This window comes from Oryzias latipes, chromosome 18 (genome assembly GCF_053564925.1).
Source record: "Oryzias latipes strain Hd-rR chromosome 18, Olatipes_Hd-rR_3.1".
Classification (NCBI taxonomy): Eukaryota; Metazoa; Chordata; class Actinopteri; order Beloniformes; family Adrianichthyidae; genus Oryzias; species Oryzias latipes.
In genome coordinates, this window is record NC_136254.1 from 11,121,547 (window position 1) to 11,138,325 (window position 16,779).

A 16,779-nucleotide genomic window follows, 5' to 3' on the forward strand; every position below is an offset into this window, starting at 1 on the left:
TCGTTGCTGTTGCAGAACTAATGCTAGCATCGTTAGCTTAACGTCAATTAGCTAGCGCGAGTGGTCTAAGCTTTAACTTAAACTTTAACGTCTGTATTCTGGTCATGTTAACGGGTGGTCCTTGTTGTTATGGAAAAGTTTTGTAACAACGCCTACCTTACATTCCCCCAGATTAGGTGTTATGCTAATTGCTTTAAGTGCTTTTCTTATGTTGTCCCACCTTGGCTTGTTGTAACAGTCAATCAAAATCGTGTACATCGTTATGTCATAATGTCATCATAAAATTCACACATGCTATATTTTACTGTTATTGCATTCCTTATTGCAATTACTGTAATGACGGTATCATTGAAATTACATATGAATGACTAATATAATTTGCAAATTAGAAAAACTTCACTGAATGTTATACAGTCTAGTCAACATAGCACATGCATATCCATGTTATTTTTAAATTTATACTATTTCATTTAATTTGATTCTTAGACCATTATGTCTTATAAATTGTGTTTCACATAATCCTCTTTTGTCCTCAGATGCGCTCCTGTGATTTCTCAGTCCTTCCTCTCCAATTCCTTGTCACCTACACATCAGCATCACATCTCAGCATTGATGCTGTAGCATCAAACGCTGCTCCTCCAATAGACCTAGCTTACTGGCTTATTTCATGTGCCATGTATTTACAGGAACTTTTTATTTTAATGTTACCTATTTTGAGATTGTTTCTGTGTTTTCATTATAATTTGAATGTTTTTTTTTCTCTTTTAAAACTCCAGAAGAATTACATCTTTCCAAATGTTAATATATTAATGAATTAACATTTTTACCAAAACATATAATAAATCTGTCACGGTTTCTGTTTCTTTGCCCTTGTGGTTTGTTTCCTTTTTGTTCTGGCATGTTTTGAGTTACTTCCTGTTTTATTTTGTAGTGTTTCCTGGTTTGTTGTAGTTTTGAGTTTTACTTTGGTCCCCATCCTTCCTGAGTGTTTCCACCTGTGTCTCGTTTGCCTGCATGTATTTAAGTCTTGTCATTCCCTTCCTCCTGTGCTGGTCCATAGTTTGTAATTGTGCTGTTCCCTGGTTTTGAGTGTTTCTGTATTTCGAGTATTCTAGCCTGCTGAAGCAGTGTTTTTTTTTTGTAGTTTTTGTTATTAAACCCCCATTCCCTGCATCCTCCTGCCTCCTCTCCTCTCTGCGCCTGGGTACTTCCCTTCTCCCCCGTTACAAAATCATAGCAAAAAACTATTTCCCTGATATCTCATAAGTATTACATGCTTCCTGGCCCACCTTCCCTCAAGTGGCTTCTTTTGGTTCAACCTTAACCTCAGAGAGAAAATTTGAACGAGACAAGAAAAGCTACACTGGAATAGGAATACAAAAATGAATACTGTAAAACTGAACCTCGAATTGAGCTTTGACACTTTAAAGAAGCATTAAAAATAATTACCAATATTTACATTTTATTATTTAACTTGATTAGTATTTATTCATCAAATTATCTTATAAATCTCTTTTAAAAGCTACTTTTATAAGTATTCATTGTGTGTGGGGTCATGTGTCGTATTTGTTAACGGAGGGGAGTGGGAAAGGTGAACGGTGGATTGGGTTCTTATTGTAATATTTTGTTGTTTTTTTATATGAATGTTTTAGCGTTTCTAGTTGCGCATGGTATGACAAGTGCTTTTTTCAACAAAAAAAATAAATACATATAGGTTGATTTGATCACACTTCAAAGACTAATATTATGCCAGTTTGTGGCAAATAAGGTTGAAAGCTACAGTGTTAGTCCTTGAGTCTAGCACGTTGACTTTTCATCAAAGTCTGAAATTTTATCTCAAGCAGTACACTCTGAAAAAAAGCTAAATGCATACAAAAGTAATATTTGGAGAGGTACGTTCATGTGCTATGTTTCAAGCCTGCTATTCATTTGAATGTTCTTTGTAGAAATCAACCCAAAATGGAGACACAGCTGCGGGAATTCCTCATGGAGCGCAACATAGCTGAGGAACTGATTAAGAAACTTGAAGATGAAAACGTAAGTTACTATTTTATGTATTTGTGAAATCAAGCTCTTATATTGACCTACCGGTACACTGCTTTAAATATGGCACATAATGTGTTAGAAGGAAATCATTTTCCAAGTACTATAGGTTTTTTCCCACCAACACTGTAACCTTTTTTTGAGCCGGGAATCAATTTAAAAAACAAAACAAAAGGACAAATTAGCTGGATATCTGAAAATGTAATTGCGATGATTTGCTATAACAAAAATATATAACAACAACTCAATTTAACTCAGTCATGTAAACATAATAACCCAAACAATCATTTAAATGAGTTACACCAACACATTTCATAAATTAGGAGGCTTTATCAAATCGCATCTAGATTGCACTCCAAACCAAAAATAATTCTAAGTTTTGTAAGTATGAGCTAACCATGATGCTTGTTGCTAATGCTACGATAAATTAAAAATGAAGGAAAAACAGTGTTTTACCACACCAGTATATCATAAAATTTTGGGCAAATTAAAATGTAATCAAGGAAATAGCATAACATGTAAAATACACGCACATTTCATGAACATGGTGGGGCTAATTATGTAAAGGTTGTGACTGTCCAGAATATTTTGCAAAAGCTTAAACTAACATATACCATCACAATATAACTCAATGCAATAACTATTGATGTGATGCACACCAGTCTCAATAACCCAGATAAACCATGTGACTCTCTGATTTCTGCAACTACCCCTGGCTGCGGCCTGGTGAATGCTTAACGTCGTGGAATGCTCGAACACTGCGTAATGCTAACCCTGCCCACGTTGAGCCCGTCTTTTCCTTCGCATTTTAAAAGTTTCCATGTGCTATGTTAGGGAGTTAATATAATTAAGACTCAAAAGCGCTACTTTTTTGCTTGGCCTCACGGAGCCTGAGGAAGTATGTGTGTCCAACTTTTATCCTTGAACGCACTTTTATGCATGCAGGCAATGGAGCAATGTGCATCTTGGCTGCATGTGTTACGTGCGACCAATGTGAATTTCCATTGGTGTTTGTGTTTGATCGCATGTACATAAATGCAATCAACCGCCTTTAGGAATTTTTTTCTTTTTTGTAATTGTTGTGTATTTCAGCTCAGTTCACACACAAGTCAAGGAGTGCAGAGTCTCTGTTGGCTCTCCAGCAACGGTTGTCTCTCTTGCTGCTCGGGAACATCTTTAATTTACAAACATCCTTGATTTCTGTGCAAAATGCTTCACAGTCGCTTCTAATAAAAAAATGAAAAAAAACAAAAGTTTCCCTCAGTTCCATGACTCTTGTAACTCATGAGGGAACCATTTTGGAGCTCTTTCAGAATTTCCTTCTGTTCCCTTTTATTACCTTCAGACCATCAGGCAGGGAATATCTTCCTTGAAACGACAGAAAAAACGCACATTACATTTAAAAATACGAAATTGTTTTGGAAAAGCGAGCAATAATCACAATAAAAGTTTTCTTTTCATTAATTTTTTGTTTTTACGTTGCTGCGTTCCTCCATTTTGAAAAGATCCCTGTCGCTGCACATGGAAACGAAGAAGACCACAACTGCGCTGATGGAGACTCACATGCAGGGGCTCAGTGTGGGCGAGGTCGGCGTTCCGCGTGGTGATGTGGGCGGGGTTGGCATTCTGCATTGTTCCAGCATTCCGCGATGTTGAGCTTTCCCCATGCCGCAGACAGGGCTTACGGAGCTACGGAGTTTATAAGTTGGAAGTTGGAATGACATCACTCTTCGCTCAAGTCACATGAGCAAAGGAATGCTGGGTAATATAATCACATAGAGAAATGGGGAAAATTTTGGTAATTACTTATGCTCTACTCTAATTTAAAAACCATCACACACTTTCGATAAATTAGTGATTAGGAAAAAGACTCATATTAACAAGTTTAGATCATTTACCACCTGGAGCTGAACCCACTCAAAACAGTGGAGATGACAGTGGACTTCAGGAGGAACCCCTCCACTCCCCCCCCACTCACAATTCTCAACAGCACTGTCCCTTCAACAGACTCACACAGGTTCCTGGGGTCCACCATCTCACGGGACCTTAAGTGGACCGCTCACATTGACTCACTCCGGAAAAAGGCTCAGCAGAGGTTGTACTTCCTGCGACAACTCAAGAAGTTCAACCTGCCTCAGGGGCTGCTGACCATTTTCTACACTGCAATAATCCAGTCTGTCCTGACCACATCCATCACGGTCTGGTTTGGTTCAGCTACCAGACACGACAGAAACAGACTTCAGAGAATCATCAGATCTGCTGAGAGGATTATTGGTACCAGCCTTCTCCCCATTCAGGACCTGTACCGATCCCGTGCCAGGAAGCGGGCTGGCAGGATCGTAAAAGACCCCTCCCATCCTGGACACTGCCTTTTTAGCCTCCTCCCGTCAGGGCGACGCTTTAGGACACTGCGAACCAAAACCACTCGCCACAAAGACAGCTTCTTCCCCCGAGCTGTCACTCTTATGAACACCTGACTCCAGACTACTCAAGGACACTGTACAATCACATAAACTGTCCAACTGGAATTACTGCTGCTGCATTTTTCATTTTTTATTTTTTATCTTTTTGTCTTGTTATTTCAATCTATTTCCTTATTCAGTTATGTTTATTTATTCATACAGCTACCTTACACTTACCTTCTTTTATATTATTTATCCCTTTATTATTTATCCTTCTACCTTGCTAGTTTGCACGAGAGCACAAGTAACCGAAGTCAAATTCCCTGTACATGCGCTGTACTTGGCAAATAAAGTGATTCTGATTCTGATTCTGATTCTGATTTACAGATTTCACCAAATGTGTTATTTTATGTTTGCATGACATTTTATTGTGTATTATTGCCTTGTTTGTGTTTAAGTTGTACATTTTCTTTTATTCCTTAGATTGACACAGATGTTATTCCACTGATGTCAGATACTGACTTGGCAAAATATATCCCCAAAGTTGGAGATAGAGTCTCCACTGTTGCTTTCTGCAGACTAACAGCTTTGTCAGAGAGTGGGTCATCCAGGAAGGAGTCCATCCTTTCAAGACTGCGGCAAAGAGTCAGTGGAACTGAAGAGATGCCTTTAAAAAAGCAGTTTTCTACACTCAAAGGAAATGTAAATGCCAAGCGACAAATGAGACAAATCGAGATTGGCTGGATGGACTTTGATGAGATTGCAGAAAGATACAAACAGGTGAAGTCAGTTAATGGTGGTGGCACAAGGCATCTGTCAATTGAAAAAGAAAAAACTGTGGGAGATGTCAATGTACTGGCTGAAAGTCTGTTTTTTCCTGGAGGCTTTTCAAAAAAAAACATGCGTTTTTCAAATTATTCCACTCATATTGAGAGCTCCCAGATGATCATTTGTGTTTCTGATACAATTGAGCAGTTGTATAGTCTTTGCAAAGTCAAACTATTGAGACTTTATCGCTGCACCAAACAGAAAATGAAACGGAACCAGGCAGTTGAAGAAGATAATGACCCAAAAAGCCAGTCTTCCATGATAGATCTCACTGAAAACGACAAAAGTCAGATTGTTGAAAATCTGGCAACATTAAATCAACATGCAGTTGGTGGAATATCCACAAGTGAAGATTTGGAGTTAGATGACACACTTGTATGGGATGGACATTTTACTGTAAGTGAAGATGAAGAATCAGACACAGTTGTTATCTTGCGTGTTCGTGACACAGTGGAACGGAGAGTAAATGAGCCAAACAATCAGGCTATCCTTTCAGAAGGCGATGAAGATTTTCAAACAGTGGAACATTCAGCATCTACTCCAAACATTGCAGAGCAGACCAGCACAGATGCAGAGGCAATGCCCAAACAACATTTTTCTCCTGTGACAGTGATTGTGAGAAGAGGTCATTGTCTTACTGATTTAACGTGTGCCTTTAAGGACCTGAAAGTTTTTACATCAGAGATTAGCATCAAAATGCGTTTACCAAATGGGGAGCTTGAACAAGGAGAAGGGTCGGGTGTTTTTCGAGACAGCCTGACTGAATTATGGACAGAATTCTATGACTGTTGCACATTAGGAGTTCAAGTGAAAGTCCCATTTATCAGGCATGACTTTCAGTTGGAAGAATGGCAGGCTGTGGCTCGGGTGTTTTTGGTGGGCTGGAAACAAGTTTCTTACTTCCCAGTGAAACTTGCTGTCCCCTTTCTGGAAGAAGTGCTGTATGGGTCAGTAGCCAGTAGTTGAAAAGAATCCCTTTTGATGTTTGTATCGCAAGAGGAAAAAGATGTTATTGTAAAGGCTTTGGAGGACTTTGACTCAGTGGAAAGTGATGAATTGCTTGATTTACTTGGAACGCTTGACTGTGGGCAACTGCCTACCAAAGACACACTCCTTCCCATTTTAATACAAATGGGGCACAAACTAATCATTCAGACCCCAAATTATGTCATCAAGTGTTGGCAACCAATTTTGTCCTCCATTAGTGGTTCAGTTCCACGACATGATCTGGAAGAGTTCATTACACACAAAAAACCGACAGCAAAAAAAGTCAAGGACCACCTGAACTTTCCAGAGGAAATGACAGCAGACCAATCAGTGATTGCCTGTTATCTGAAAAGGTACAGAGGGGAAACAGATTCCAACATTCTTCCTCTCTTCTTACGTTTCTGCACTGGATCAGATGTTTTGGACAAGTCAATAACTGTTCAGTTTGTAGAAACCTCAGAGTTCCTCCGGAGGCCACAGTCTCACACATGTAGATGTATTTTAAAACTACCGATGGGTTACCACAGCTATCCTGATTTCTGCAGTGAATTTAATAGCATACTAACAAGTGCCATGTGGGTAATGGACGTTATTTAAGCAGAAACAACTGCTGGAAAGCAGACAATTCAGTTAATGTTTGAAGTACAATTTTTTTCTTACAGCTCTTCTAAGGATTGTTTAAGGTGGCTGTATTTTTTCCCCAGAAAAGCCAAAACCTAATTGTGGTTTGCACGAATGTGTAAAGGAAAATGTGTTATTGATTTAGAAATTGTAATAATTTTAATTATTGTATTATTTTGATGAGCACTTATGTTTACCTTTTGAATGTAGGCAATTCTTTTAAACATTATTTTGCAGATTTCTTTGATTATTTACAATCTCAATAAGTGTTGTTCTTGTTTTTTTAGTATTTTGCAAACAAAAAGACAATAAACACTTATGCTATGGTTTGCACAAAAGTGTGATTATTTTTTTTTAATTTATTTTTTTATAACACATTTTAATATTGAGTAAACACTTAAGTTTTGGTATTTGAAACACACAATTTTGATTAATTAAATGTAGCTGCAATTTTTTTTTGCAGAAATTACATTTACACTGTTATTTACAACGGATTTTTAGTGCCACCCACCCGTAACGTGGTCTGTTCACTCTTTCCCTCGGGATGAAGGTACAGGAGTTGAAGTGCAGGACCACCATGTTTGGTATGAATGTTTTCAGATATCCTGTATACATCCTACTCCATCTTTATTTTTTTATTTAACAAAAAGTCAGTCAGCTTTATTATTATTAAGTATTCTGCATACACATGACAAAAAGCACATATGAAATTACTTTCTTCTTGACCCATAGTGCAAGCAGCTTATAAAATAATAAAAATAACAGCAATCTAAATTGTGTAAATTTAGATGAGATGGTTAAAGTGACACTTCTCAGCACAAGTTTGTAACATGGAGTGGAGGGGGCAGAGGGGGTATTATGGCAGGGAGAGAGTTGAGTTTCCTTATTGCCTGATGGAGGAAACTGTCCTTGAGTCTGCTGGTTCTGGCCTGGAGACTTGGCAGTCTCCTGATGGCAGCAGGCTGAAGAGGTTCTGGGATGGATGTGATGGATTACCTGCAGTCCTGATGGCTTTGCAGGTGAGACGAGAATGATAAATGTATGAGAGGCCAGTGAGAGGGCCACTGATGATCTTCTCAGCTGTTTTTACAACCTTTAACTTTTAGGCATTCAGAGCAGACAGTAAAGTAAGCATCTCATTGTACAGGGAAACCTGTTTCCTTACTTTGCATATGACAATAAACCCCTTTGAATCCTTTAAGTTTAGTCTGTTTGCTTTGCTGCTGCGTGGCATTCACTTGCTGCACTTAATGCTCACTTCAACTCTAATCTTGTAAATTTATGAAGAAACAGTAGGAAATGTAAAACTTTAAAATCTTGTAATGTTTTTTCATTCATTCATCTTCTAAACCTATTATGTCCCTTTCAGGGTTGTGGGGCTACCAGAGTCTATCCCGGCCACTCATGAGCAAGGGCAGCAGACATCATGGACGTGTTGTCACTCTGTCGCAGGGCCACAATCATACTAATACATACCCTCACATTCAGATCTAGGGACCATTTAGAGTAACCAATTAATCTATAAAGCATGTTTTTAGATCTCGTAATATAACTTTTTTTGAGTGGCCCTAAAAGTCTGTTGTAGTTACCAAACACAAAACTTATGCATTAAAAAGAACAACTACAGATATATTTTCTACAATTAAACAACACCATTGCCAGTCTTCAATGTGATGCTGATTTGTTTTAATTTTAGTTGTAAGTAAAAGAACAAAACATGTTTCAATACAAAATCTTAGTATGTTATCCAGTCCTTAAACACCCTCAGCCAACTCTGAACGAATATATTCCCTCAGATTAAGATATAAAGCAAGTGACTGAGACATGGTGGATGGGAACTCTAAGTGTGACTCTTGGATTGTTATTGTAAAAAGTTCAAACAAATCAATTTCACATGGGACGGGACTTAAAAATGTGCAGCTGCTTTTGCAGATGGTCAGATCGTCGTTCAGTGGAACAAGGAAGTCTTCTGCGTCCCAGAGGTGTGGAGCCATGTACATCAGTGGTCCCCAACCACCGGGCCGTGGACCGGTACCGGGCCGCGGGACACTTGGCACCGGGACGCACAGAAAAAAAAATAATTTCCATTTTATTATTTTTTTCGAAAAAAACGTTTTATTTTGAAAAGTGACCGGATTCTCTCTGTTACATCCGTCACACTTAACGCACGTCAAAGTCGCGACACTAAACATCACGTGATACACACCTTGCGTTGCACCTCAACACCCCCCCACCGGTCCGCGGTAAACGTGCCTTGCGTTGTACCGGTCCGCGGGGAAAAAGGTTGGGGACCACTGATGTACATGATATTTGGTATCCCACAGGGCACATGATGGTTCTTAGAAGGCCTTATGCGGTGTGCATTCCAGACATTCTTGATGTCATTTAGCACCTCCTGTTGTAAAAAATGAATACAAAATTTAGGAACATGGGGTACATATTATAACCAATGATCATCTTTTGTTTTCAAATTTATCTTAGATAAAAGAGTGCAGATGAAAATAAAAGAGATAGGAAAATTACATCAAATTATATTGTTGTGATGTGTTTGAGAAACAGTCACAAACCTGGCCTACAGAAAATTATTCGAATTCATTTTTCTTTTCTTTCTTTTTGTTTACCTGAATGACTGGCATGAAGCAAAACTGAGACAAAGCCTTATCCAACAAGTCTCCAGAGAAGGAGCCCTCATCCTTCAGCTCGGACAGCATCGCGATCCACTGTCCGATTCCTTCTTTTCTCATCAATCCCCACCAACTTTCAACCTGTATTGTTGAAAAGTTTGAATACCTTGGGATTTTAATTGATACAACTTTCAATTTTAAATCACAAATTCAAAAAGTTTGTAACCGTGTGAGGTTTAACCTGTCCAATTTTAGATTTATTAGGACAAATTTGTCACTGCAAGCTGCCACAATGTTCATGCATGCAATGATTTTATCACACATGACATACTGTCTCACTACGTGGTCACAGGCAAACAAATCAGCATTAAAACCTCTGGAGTCACTTTACAAACAAACAATTAAAGTACTGGATAAAAAACCAATAAGACATCATCACTGTGAAATTTTACAAAAACACAAACTGTTAAGCTGGGAGAATTTCATCCAGTACACAAAACTATGCCTATTCTATAAAATCATTAACGGTCTATCATCCCCTCCACTCATTCAGTTTGTTAAAATAAGATCCTCCCAAAGAGTGACTCGAGGGTCGGGTCAACAAGACTGTATAGTTCCTCTGAGGAGAAGTGCCTTCAGCCAGAGCGCCTTCTCCGTAACAGCAGCACAGGAATGGAACTCTGTCCCTCACATCATAAGACACATCACCACATACACACTGTTTAAAAAGAACCTAAAAAACTGGCTCATATCACAGCAAACATGTTCACATTGAATTGGATTAACACCTGCCCTTCCTCCTCCCCTCTATCACCTTTGTGTCTTTTATACTTGTTTTTTATGTTTTCACTATGTGCATGTTTTTATTAGTATATGTATTTTAGATGATAATTTAATTGTAAATGTATATTTTTAATTAATGTACTTAATTGATGTTTTTAGGTTTTTAGGTTGACAATTTTTAACACCTGTCCGGGTACTACGGATGAAAAATCGCTTTTGGCCTAATTCTGGCGCATTGCAGTGTTGCTTTTAATGCGCACTGTCCCTGTTAAATAAACGAATAAATAAATAAATAAATATTTTGTCATTTAAAAAAAAAATGTTATTTCGATTGCCTGTCCTTCCATTTTATAATAAGCAAAACTAATGGGAGATAAGGTCTTTTTTGTGAAATATAATAAACCTCAAAGTGATTCTTTTGTCTGTTGTTGAGCATCTCATGGAATGGTACAAAAAAGAAATGAAGAAACTCCATGTAGAAGAGCACATCTGGTGTAAAGCTGTCGTGCCAAATCTTCTCAAAGTTATTCCATTGAAAGCTAAGGCAAACCTCCACTGGAATGTTGTTACCAATGATGTTTATGATCATAACACAAGTTTGAATAAAAAGGACTGCAGAAAAATTGTGAAAAAAAATTCTTTATAGTCAAATGCAGGCTTTTGTCTTTATAGTCAGAGTATAACATGTGAAACATAGAAAACAGTAATTTTTTTTGAAAGGTGATGCAAAACTTCTACTGGATGTTAAGTAACATCACAACAGGTTTGAAGAAAAGTGACTGTCGAAAAAAATGGAAAAACACACATGATTGATTGAAAAACACACACTCATAAAGTTACTTTTTTGGAGTCTAACGTGTTTTTTTCCCTAAACTTTTTCCCTGAACGGCAATTTAAATCCTCCACTTTTGTCACTGATTATGGTGTCGTTCTGCTGGTTCCTGGTGTCGTTCTGCTGTGGCCCAACATCTGTGGCTCCAAGCAGTCCCCTTCGCTGATGCGCAGATTGTGCAGAATTGAACTTCAGGAAATGATTTTCAATGCAAAGGTTGGTTTTATGCTCTCTCTTCACCACAGAGCGTGCCCTGGAGTGGTTCTGGTTGTAACGGGCCTCAACCACATTCCTCATGGGTTCCCTGTAGGGTGTCAGCAGCATGATGAGATGTGCAATGCAGAGATGCCCACCATCATCCAAAAGGATCCTTCAGGTGGGTAATGCTTTATTTACATAAATTGGGCTTTTACGTAGAAGCTGTGAATAATGGATTGATCCTGGATTCCCAACAAAAATTTCTATAAATTTGGCATTAGAGTCACATACAGCCTGCATTTTAATGGAATAAAAAAGGTTCCTGTTCAAGTAACGAGCTGCATTTTCTTTATTCTTATGTGGCAGCCATTGATGCTCCCCACGACATTTTGGAAGATGGAAGACCAAGCAAGCTGCTAAAAAACTTGAGGCGACTTATGGTATTTCATTCCCACTGGGAAGCTGGGTGACCCTGCTCATCAGTTGGAGGATGCGGTCTGGCGTCCTGTGGACAACATCCCTCACAGTGGACCGTGGCATGTCAAAGGCCCTGGCTACCACACTGTAAGATGTGCCACACGCCTGCCAGAAAAGAAACACCAGAATCTCAGTCTCCTGTGCCCCCCCCAGAGTGTGAGGAATCCAAAGCTGCTCCACCAGATTCTCGATGGTCCTGCGGGTCAACCGAAAATCCGGTCTTCTGTCAGACTGACCGTCAGCGTAAAGGGCAGTAGAGACGTGGAAGACTCTAAAGATAGAATATTAATTATTTCATTGAGGAAATAAAATCTCATTTTTTGAATGTTTCTATTAATTTTGATGTCTTACATTTTAGTTTATGAAGTATTTATGAATGCGTGAAAATCTCGTGTTTTTTTCTTTGGCTGGGTTTTTGGATTTTCATTTAAATGTTTAAAAATGAAAGTATTCTTGTATAAAACAAGTGATATGGTTTGACTCTGAATAAAAAATACTAAACTTTGAACTCACAAGTGCTTCATGTAATTAAACTATACAACTCATAATCCAATGTTGGAGAAAGGAATGTTAAACTCTTACCCAGCAGACTGTGTAACCTTGAGCACGATTAGTAACAAATGCTTAAGTTTAAGTAAAAAAACAACTTTAAGTTTAACTCACAAGTTGTTCATTTCTGGTCAGGGCATCCACAGGAAATCTTCTGAGACGTCTCCTTCCCCTTGCTGTCGTGTGATGCTGCATATCTGCTCGTTTTCGGTTTGATCTCATGAAAAACAGTTGAAATATTGCCAGGAACACGGACAGATTCAAAGCCATTTTCAGTAAGGTGGAAGAAAACTACAGAAAAAAATGCCTCCTTGCAAAAATCGTTCAGCGGCACAAAAATAAAAAATAAATATTGGCATGGACTAATAACTTGGGGGTTTATTTATGAACAAATACATTAAATCAACACCAAAGTGTTTGTAATTCAATTATTTATAAATCAGACACGTTTTCCATGATCAGAACACAGCAGATTTGTAAATAGTCTTCGTTAAATGTTATATTTATTATGTTTTTACTTTGACAAATAGGTGTCATTCTCCGCGTTAAATAGAAGTAGTTTGCCTCCAGACCAGGTGGTGGTGGTAATGCACCACTTTGTTTTTCGTGTCAAGCGCCTTATGAACAAAACCCGAAAGAAGAAAGTAGTGAGGATGGGTGTCCGAATGGCTTTTAAAATTCAGAGAACTATATAGTGCTGCACTCTATAGGGTTTTAGTAGTTAGGGATTAGGGTAGGAATTCGGACACAGCCCGTGTTTTGACAGCTGTGTAGTTAACAGGGTACTATCTCCAGTTACGGTATAATCAGTATCAGCGCGATAATGTAGTAAAAGATTCCAGGACGTTTTGCAACTGTAGCTGCGATTACAGGCGCATTTTTTTACCTTTTTCTAAGCCTTTAGGTATGACTGTTCATTGTAAGTGTCATCTGCACATGTATCTTAGAACATGGATGTGTTGGTGGAGCAGTCCGCTGAGCCCGCTCATGACGCGGAGTGGACTGTGGAAGTCGAAAATGAAAATGTATAAAAGAAAAACAAAAATGTCACCCAGACAATGTTTTCCCTCAGGTGCAAACAATCTGCCTTAGCCAGTTTATTATGGTTTAAAGTTGTTACTTTGGTCCGAGTTGTTTTAGGCTGCCGATACACATCACCATAGCAACGTTTTGGCTGCCGTTAAATCTCGCGATAGTCAGCCAACTTCCGTTTCTACTGAAATGCCTTCCGTTTCTATCGAAATTTTCAGTACTGTGTGAGATGATTTTGAGTAGTGTGTGTAAGAGGATTTTCGGTAGTGTGTGTGAGAGGATTTTCACATGTGTATGTGAGAGATTTCACATGTGTATGTGAATGAATATATTTTCAGTTGTATGTATACAAGCATTTCACTAGTGTGTGTGAGAGATTTCACTAGTGTGTGGGAGAGATTTCATATGTGTTTATGAATGCTAATTCTAAGTAATGTCCTACACGGCACCTCATACAGTTCCCTGGTCAAACACATGGGGTCGCAGTATCCTCCTCTCAGTTGTATCCTGTTGAGCAAAAAAACGGGAAACCTGTCACATGTGTCTTCTACAAACTTCTAACATTTCTGCAAAGTTTGCGGTTTACTGAAACTAATACATATTCACCAACACAGTTACAGTTGCAATTGAACACATTTTCTGTTGCATTTTTAGCTGCAAACCACAAAATAAATCCAAAATGCAAGCAGAGAACAAAAGCATGACATCGTCTCAGCAAAAACTGAGAGGAAGAGGGTGGTGCACAAACAACTAGAAAATTCTCTTAAAGCGAAGGTACAGGTCTTAGCACTCGAGTTTAAAAAAAATACACATCCTGATTACGAACAAAATTAACATTTTGTAAAATATATATAAAAATGATCAGGAATTGGTGAAGTTCAAAACAAATAAGCATGCAAATAAAACAGTCAGTCTACCCTTGCTACTCAAGTTTCCTGCATCTTATGGAACATCAAAATTTGGCGGTGGAAGGTTTCCCCTTGAGCCCTTCCCCTTTCACTTGTCTCTTCTTTTCCAGCTTCTGGTCTCTGACTGCTTGAGACTGGACTAAGGTTTTCAACAGTTCTGCCAGCTCCTCCAATCTGTCTGCTGAGCTTATGGCTCCCATCATGTTTGCCACTTAGGACAGATTGAATCCCACTTCTGACAGCACTTGTAACAGAGGGGCAGAAAGCAGCTGTGCTACAGTGACAAGTCTGAGGCTGTGTCCGAATTACCGCCCTAACCCCTATATAGTGCACTATATAGTGCGGTCGCCATTTTGTAGTGCTGTCCGAATCTACAGTTCAAAAATCATGTGCACTAGAAATTTCCCAGAATTCTCTACGAAAAACCAGTGTGGATCGATGCTCACTCGATCGGCGAATATTGCCCAGAATGCACTGCGTTCATACCAGAATGCATTGCGTCTGACCCACAATACACTGCGTCTGACCCACAATACATTGCGTTTGATGGATCCGAAAATGGCGCACGGTGGCGCGAAGAAAATGACTTATAAATGTAAGTATTTAAAGAAGTAGCAAGTATTCGTAGTCAAATATATTTGTATATATATTATATGACATGTTTAATATGTTATATTCCTCAATCGACATTATTATTTTGAAGCTAATCGATTTCGGTAATGCTAAAGCTAACGCTAACTAGCGTTGAAGGCTAAAAACAAACACAGGAGCTAGTCGTACATCCAAAAAGGATGAGTTCTAACCACAGTTATTAGTTATTAACGCGTTTTTTCATTTTTTTTACATATGCAGGGACAGACGAGGATGTGGATAAATTGATCCGCCTGCGGATGGAGAAGGAGAGCCTGTTTTCAGGCAAAAGATTCGCTTCAGCTGCCGGATGGGAGTGAGATACAGCTCAGATTTCTATTCATTTACCATTAAAGTGTTAATTGTTGTGATTTCTGGTAAAGGTTTTTGTTACCTTGTATTTAGAGCAGTGATACAGGAATTGGGGCTGACAGAATTTATTAGTCCAGCCAGAGCTGCAAAAAAATGGGAGAACCTAAAGAAAACATACAAGGTTTGTGAAGAAATAAAGGCATAGAAATGTCTGTGTAAATTTAATTAAGATATTTTTTCACAAGTGTCCTTTTGGTATTTCAAGGAACTTTTAAGGCCTCCCACCGGCAGTGGCACTGAGGCAGGGGAAGCTTCAGCAGCATCATGGAAGTGGTTCTCCTTGATGCATGAGGCAATAGGCAACAGGGCATCTGTTAGGCCTCCATGCCTCATTGCCTCATGCTGGGAGAACCCTTCCACATCCTCTGGGGCATCCTCTGCCTCAGTCCAACAACAGCAGGAGCAGGCAGGGGAGGAGGAGGAGGAGGAGGAGGAGGAGGAGGAGGAGGAGGAGGAGGAGGAGGAGGAGGAGGAGGAGGAGGAGGAGGAGGAGGAGGAGGAGGAGGAGGAGGAGGAGGAGGAGGAGGAGGAGGAGGAGGAGGAGGAGGAGGAGGAGGAGGAGGAGGAGGAGGAGGAGGAGGAGGAGGAGGAGGAGGAGGAGGAGGAGGAGGAGGAGGAGGAGGAGGAGGAGGAGGAGGAGGAGGAGGAGGAGGAGGAGGAGGAGGAGGAGGAGGAGGAGGAGGAGGAGGAGGAGGAGGAGGAGGAGGAGGAGGAGGAGGAGGAGGAGGAGGAGGAGGAGGAGGAGGAGGAGGAGGAGGAGGAGGAGGAGGAGGAGGAGGAGGAGGAGGAGGAGGAGCGGCCGCCGCCGCCGCCAGCTAAGAGGCCACGGCGGGGCAGCCTTTTCCAAATTTTAGGAAAGGCCGAGAGCAGAGAGGAGGAAAGAGCCGCAAGAGAGGAGGAAAGGGCCGCAAGAGAGGAGGAAAGGGCCAGAAGAGATGAGGAAAGGGCCAGAAGAGAGGAAGAGAGACAAGAAAGACTCTTACTTATTCTAGAAAAGATTGTAGAAAAAATTTAATGTTGTTTTGTATTGTTCCAATATGTTTAATAAATTCATGAACAGAAATGAATTATTAACAAGTATTATTTAAACCTGAGCCATTTTTAACAATCTCAAAAACATCAACAATCTCCTAAACATCCAAGGTAACTATTTACAATTTCATCTTATATTTAAGCCCTTTTTTTATACATCTTAACAATAATCATGTTCTTCTAGAGCCATTTGTGGCCCAGTTGGAGCTGACAGGAAACCAGAGATTTGGCCTCGCAGACGGATTCCACTCTGCTCGTCCTGCTGGTTCCTGGCGTTGTCCTGCTGTGGCTCAACTGTGGGCTCCAACCAGTCCCCTTCACTGATGCACATATTGTGCAGGATGGCGCTGCAGGCAATGATTTTGACGGCAAATTTTGATTTAACTTCCAACGCCCCCAGAAATATGGCTCTCCACCTCGTCTTCATCATTCCAAAGGCTCTTTCCACCACAGAGCGTGCC

General features: G+C 39.7%; 1 long non-coding RNA gene across 2 annotated transcripts; it reads left to right on the forward strand.

Annotated features, from left to right (window-relative positions):
* Window positions 1-14,573: 14,573 nt before the first annotated feature.
* Window positions 14,574-15,695, forward strand: LOC144987203 (uncharacterized). Of its 2 annotated transcripts, XR_013651079.1 has the most exons (4): window positions 14,574-14,879; window positions 15,137-15,230; window positions 15,320-15,407; window positions 15,492-15,695. It is a non-coding gene; the product is annotated as an uncharacterized LOC144987203 (long non-coding RNA). The 2 variants fall into 2 exon arrangements; XR_013651078.1 differs by having other exon boundaries at window positions 15,320-15,695.
* Window positions 15,696-16,779: the final 1,084 nt, after the last annotated feature.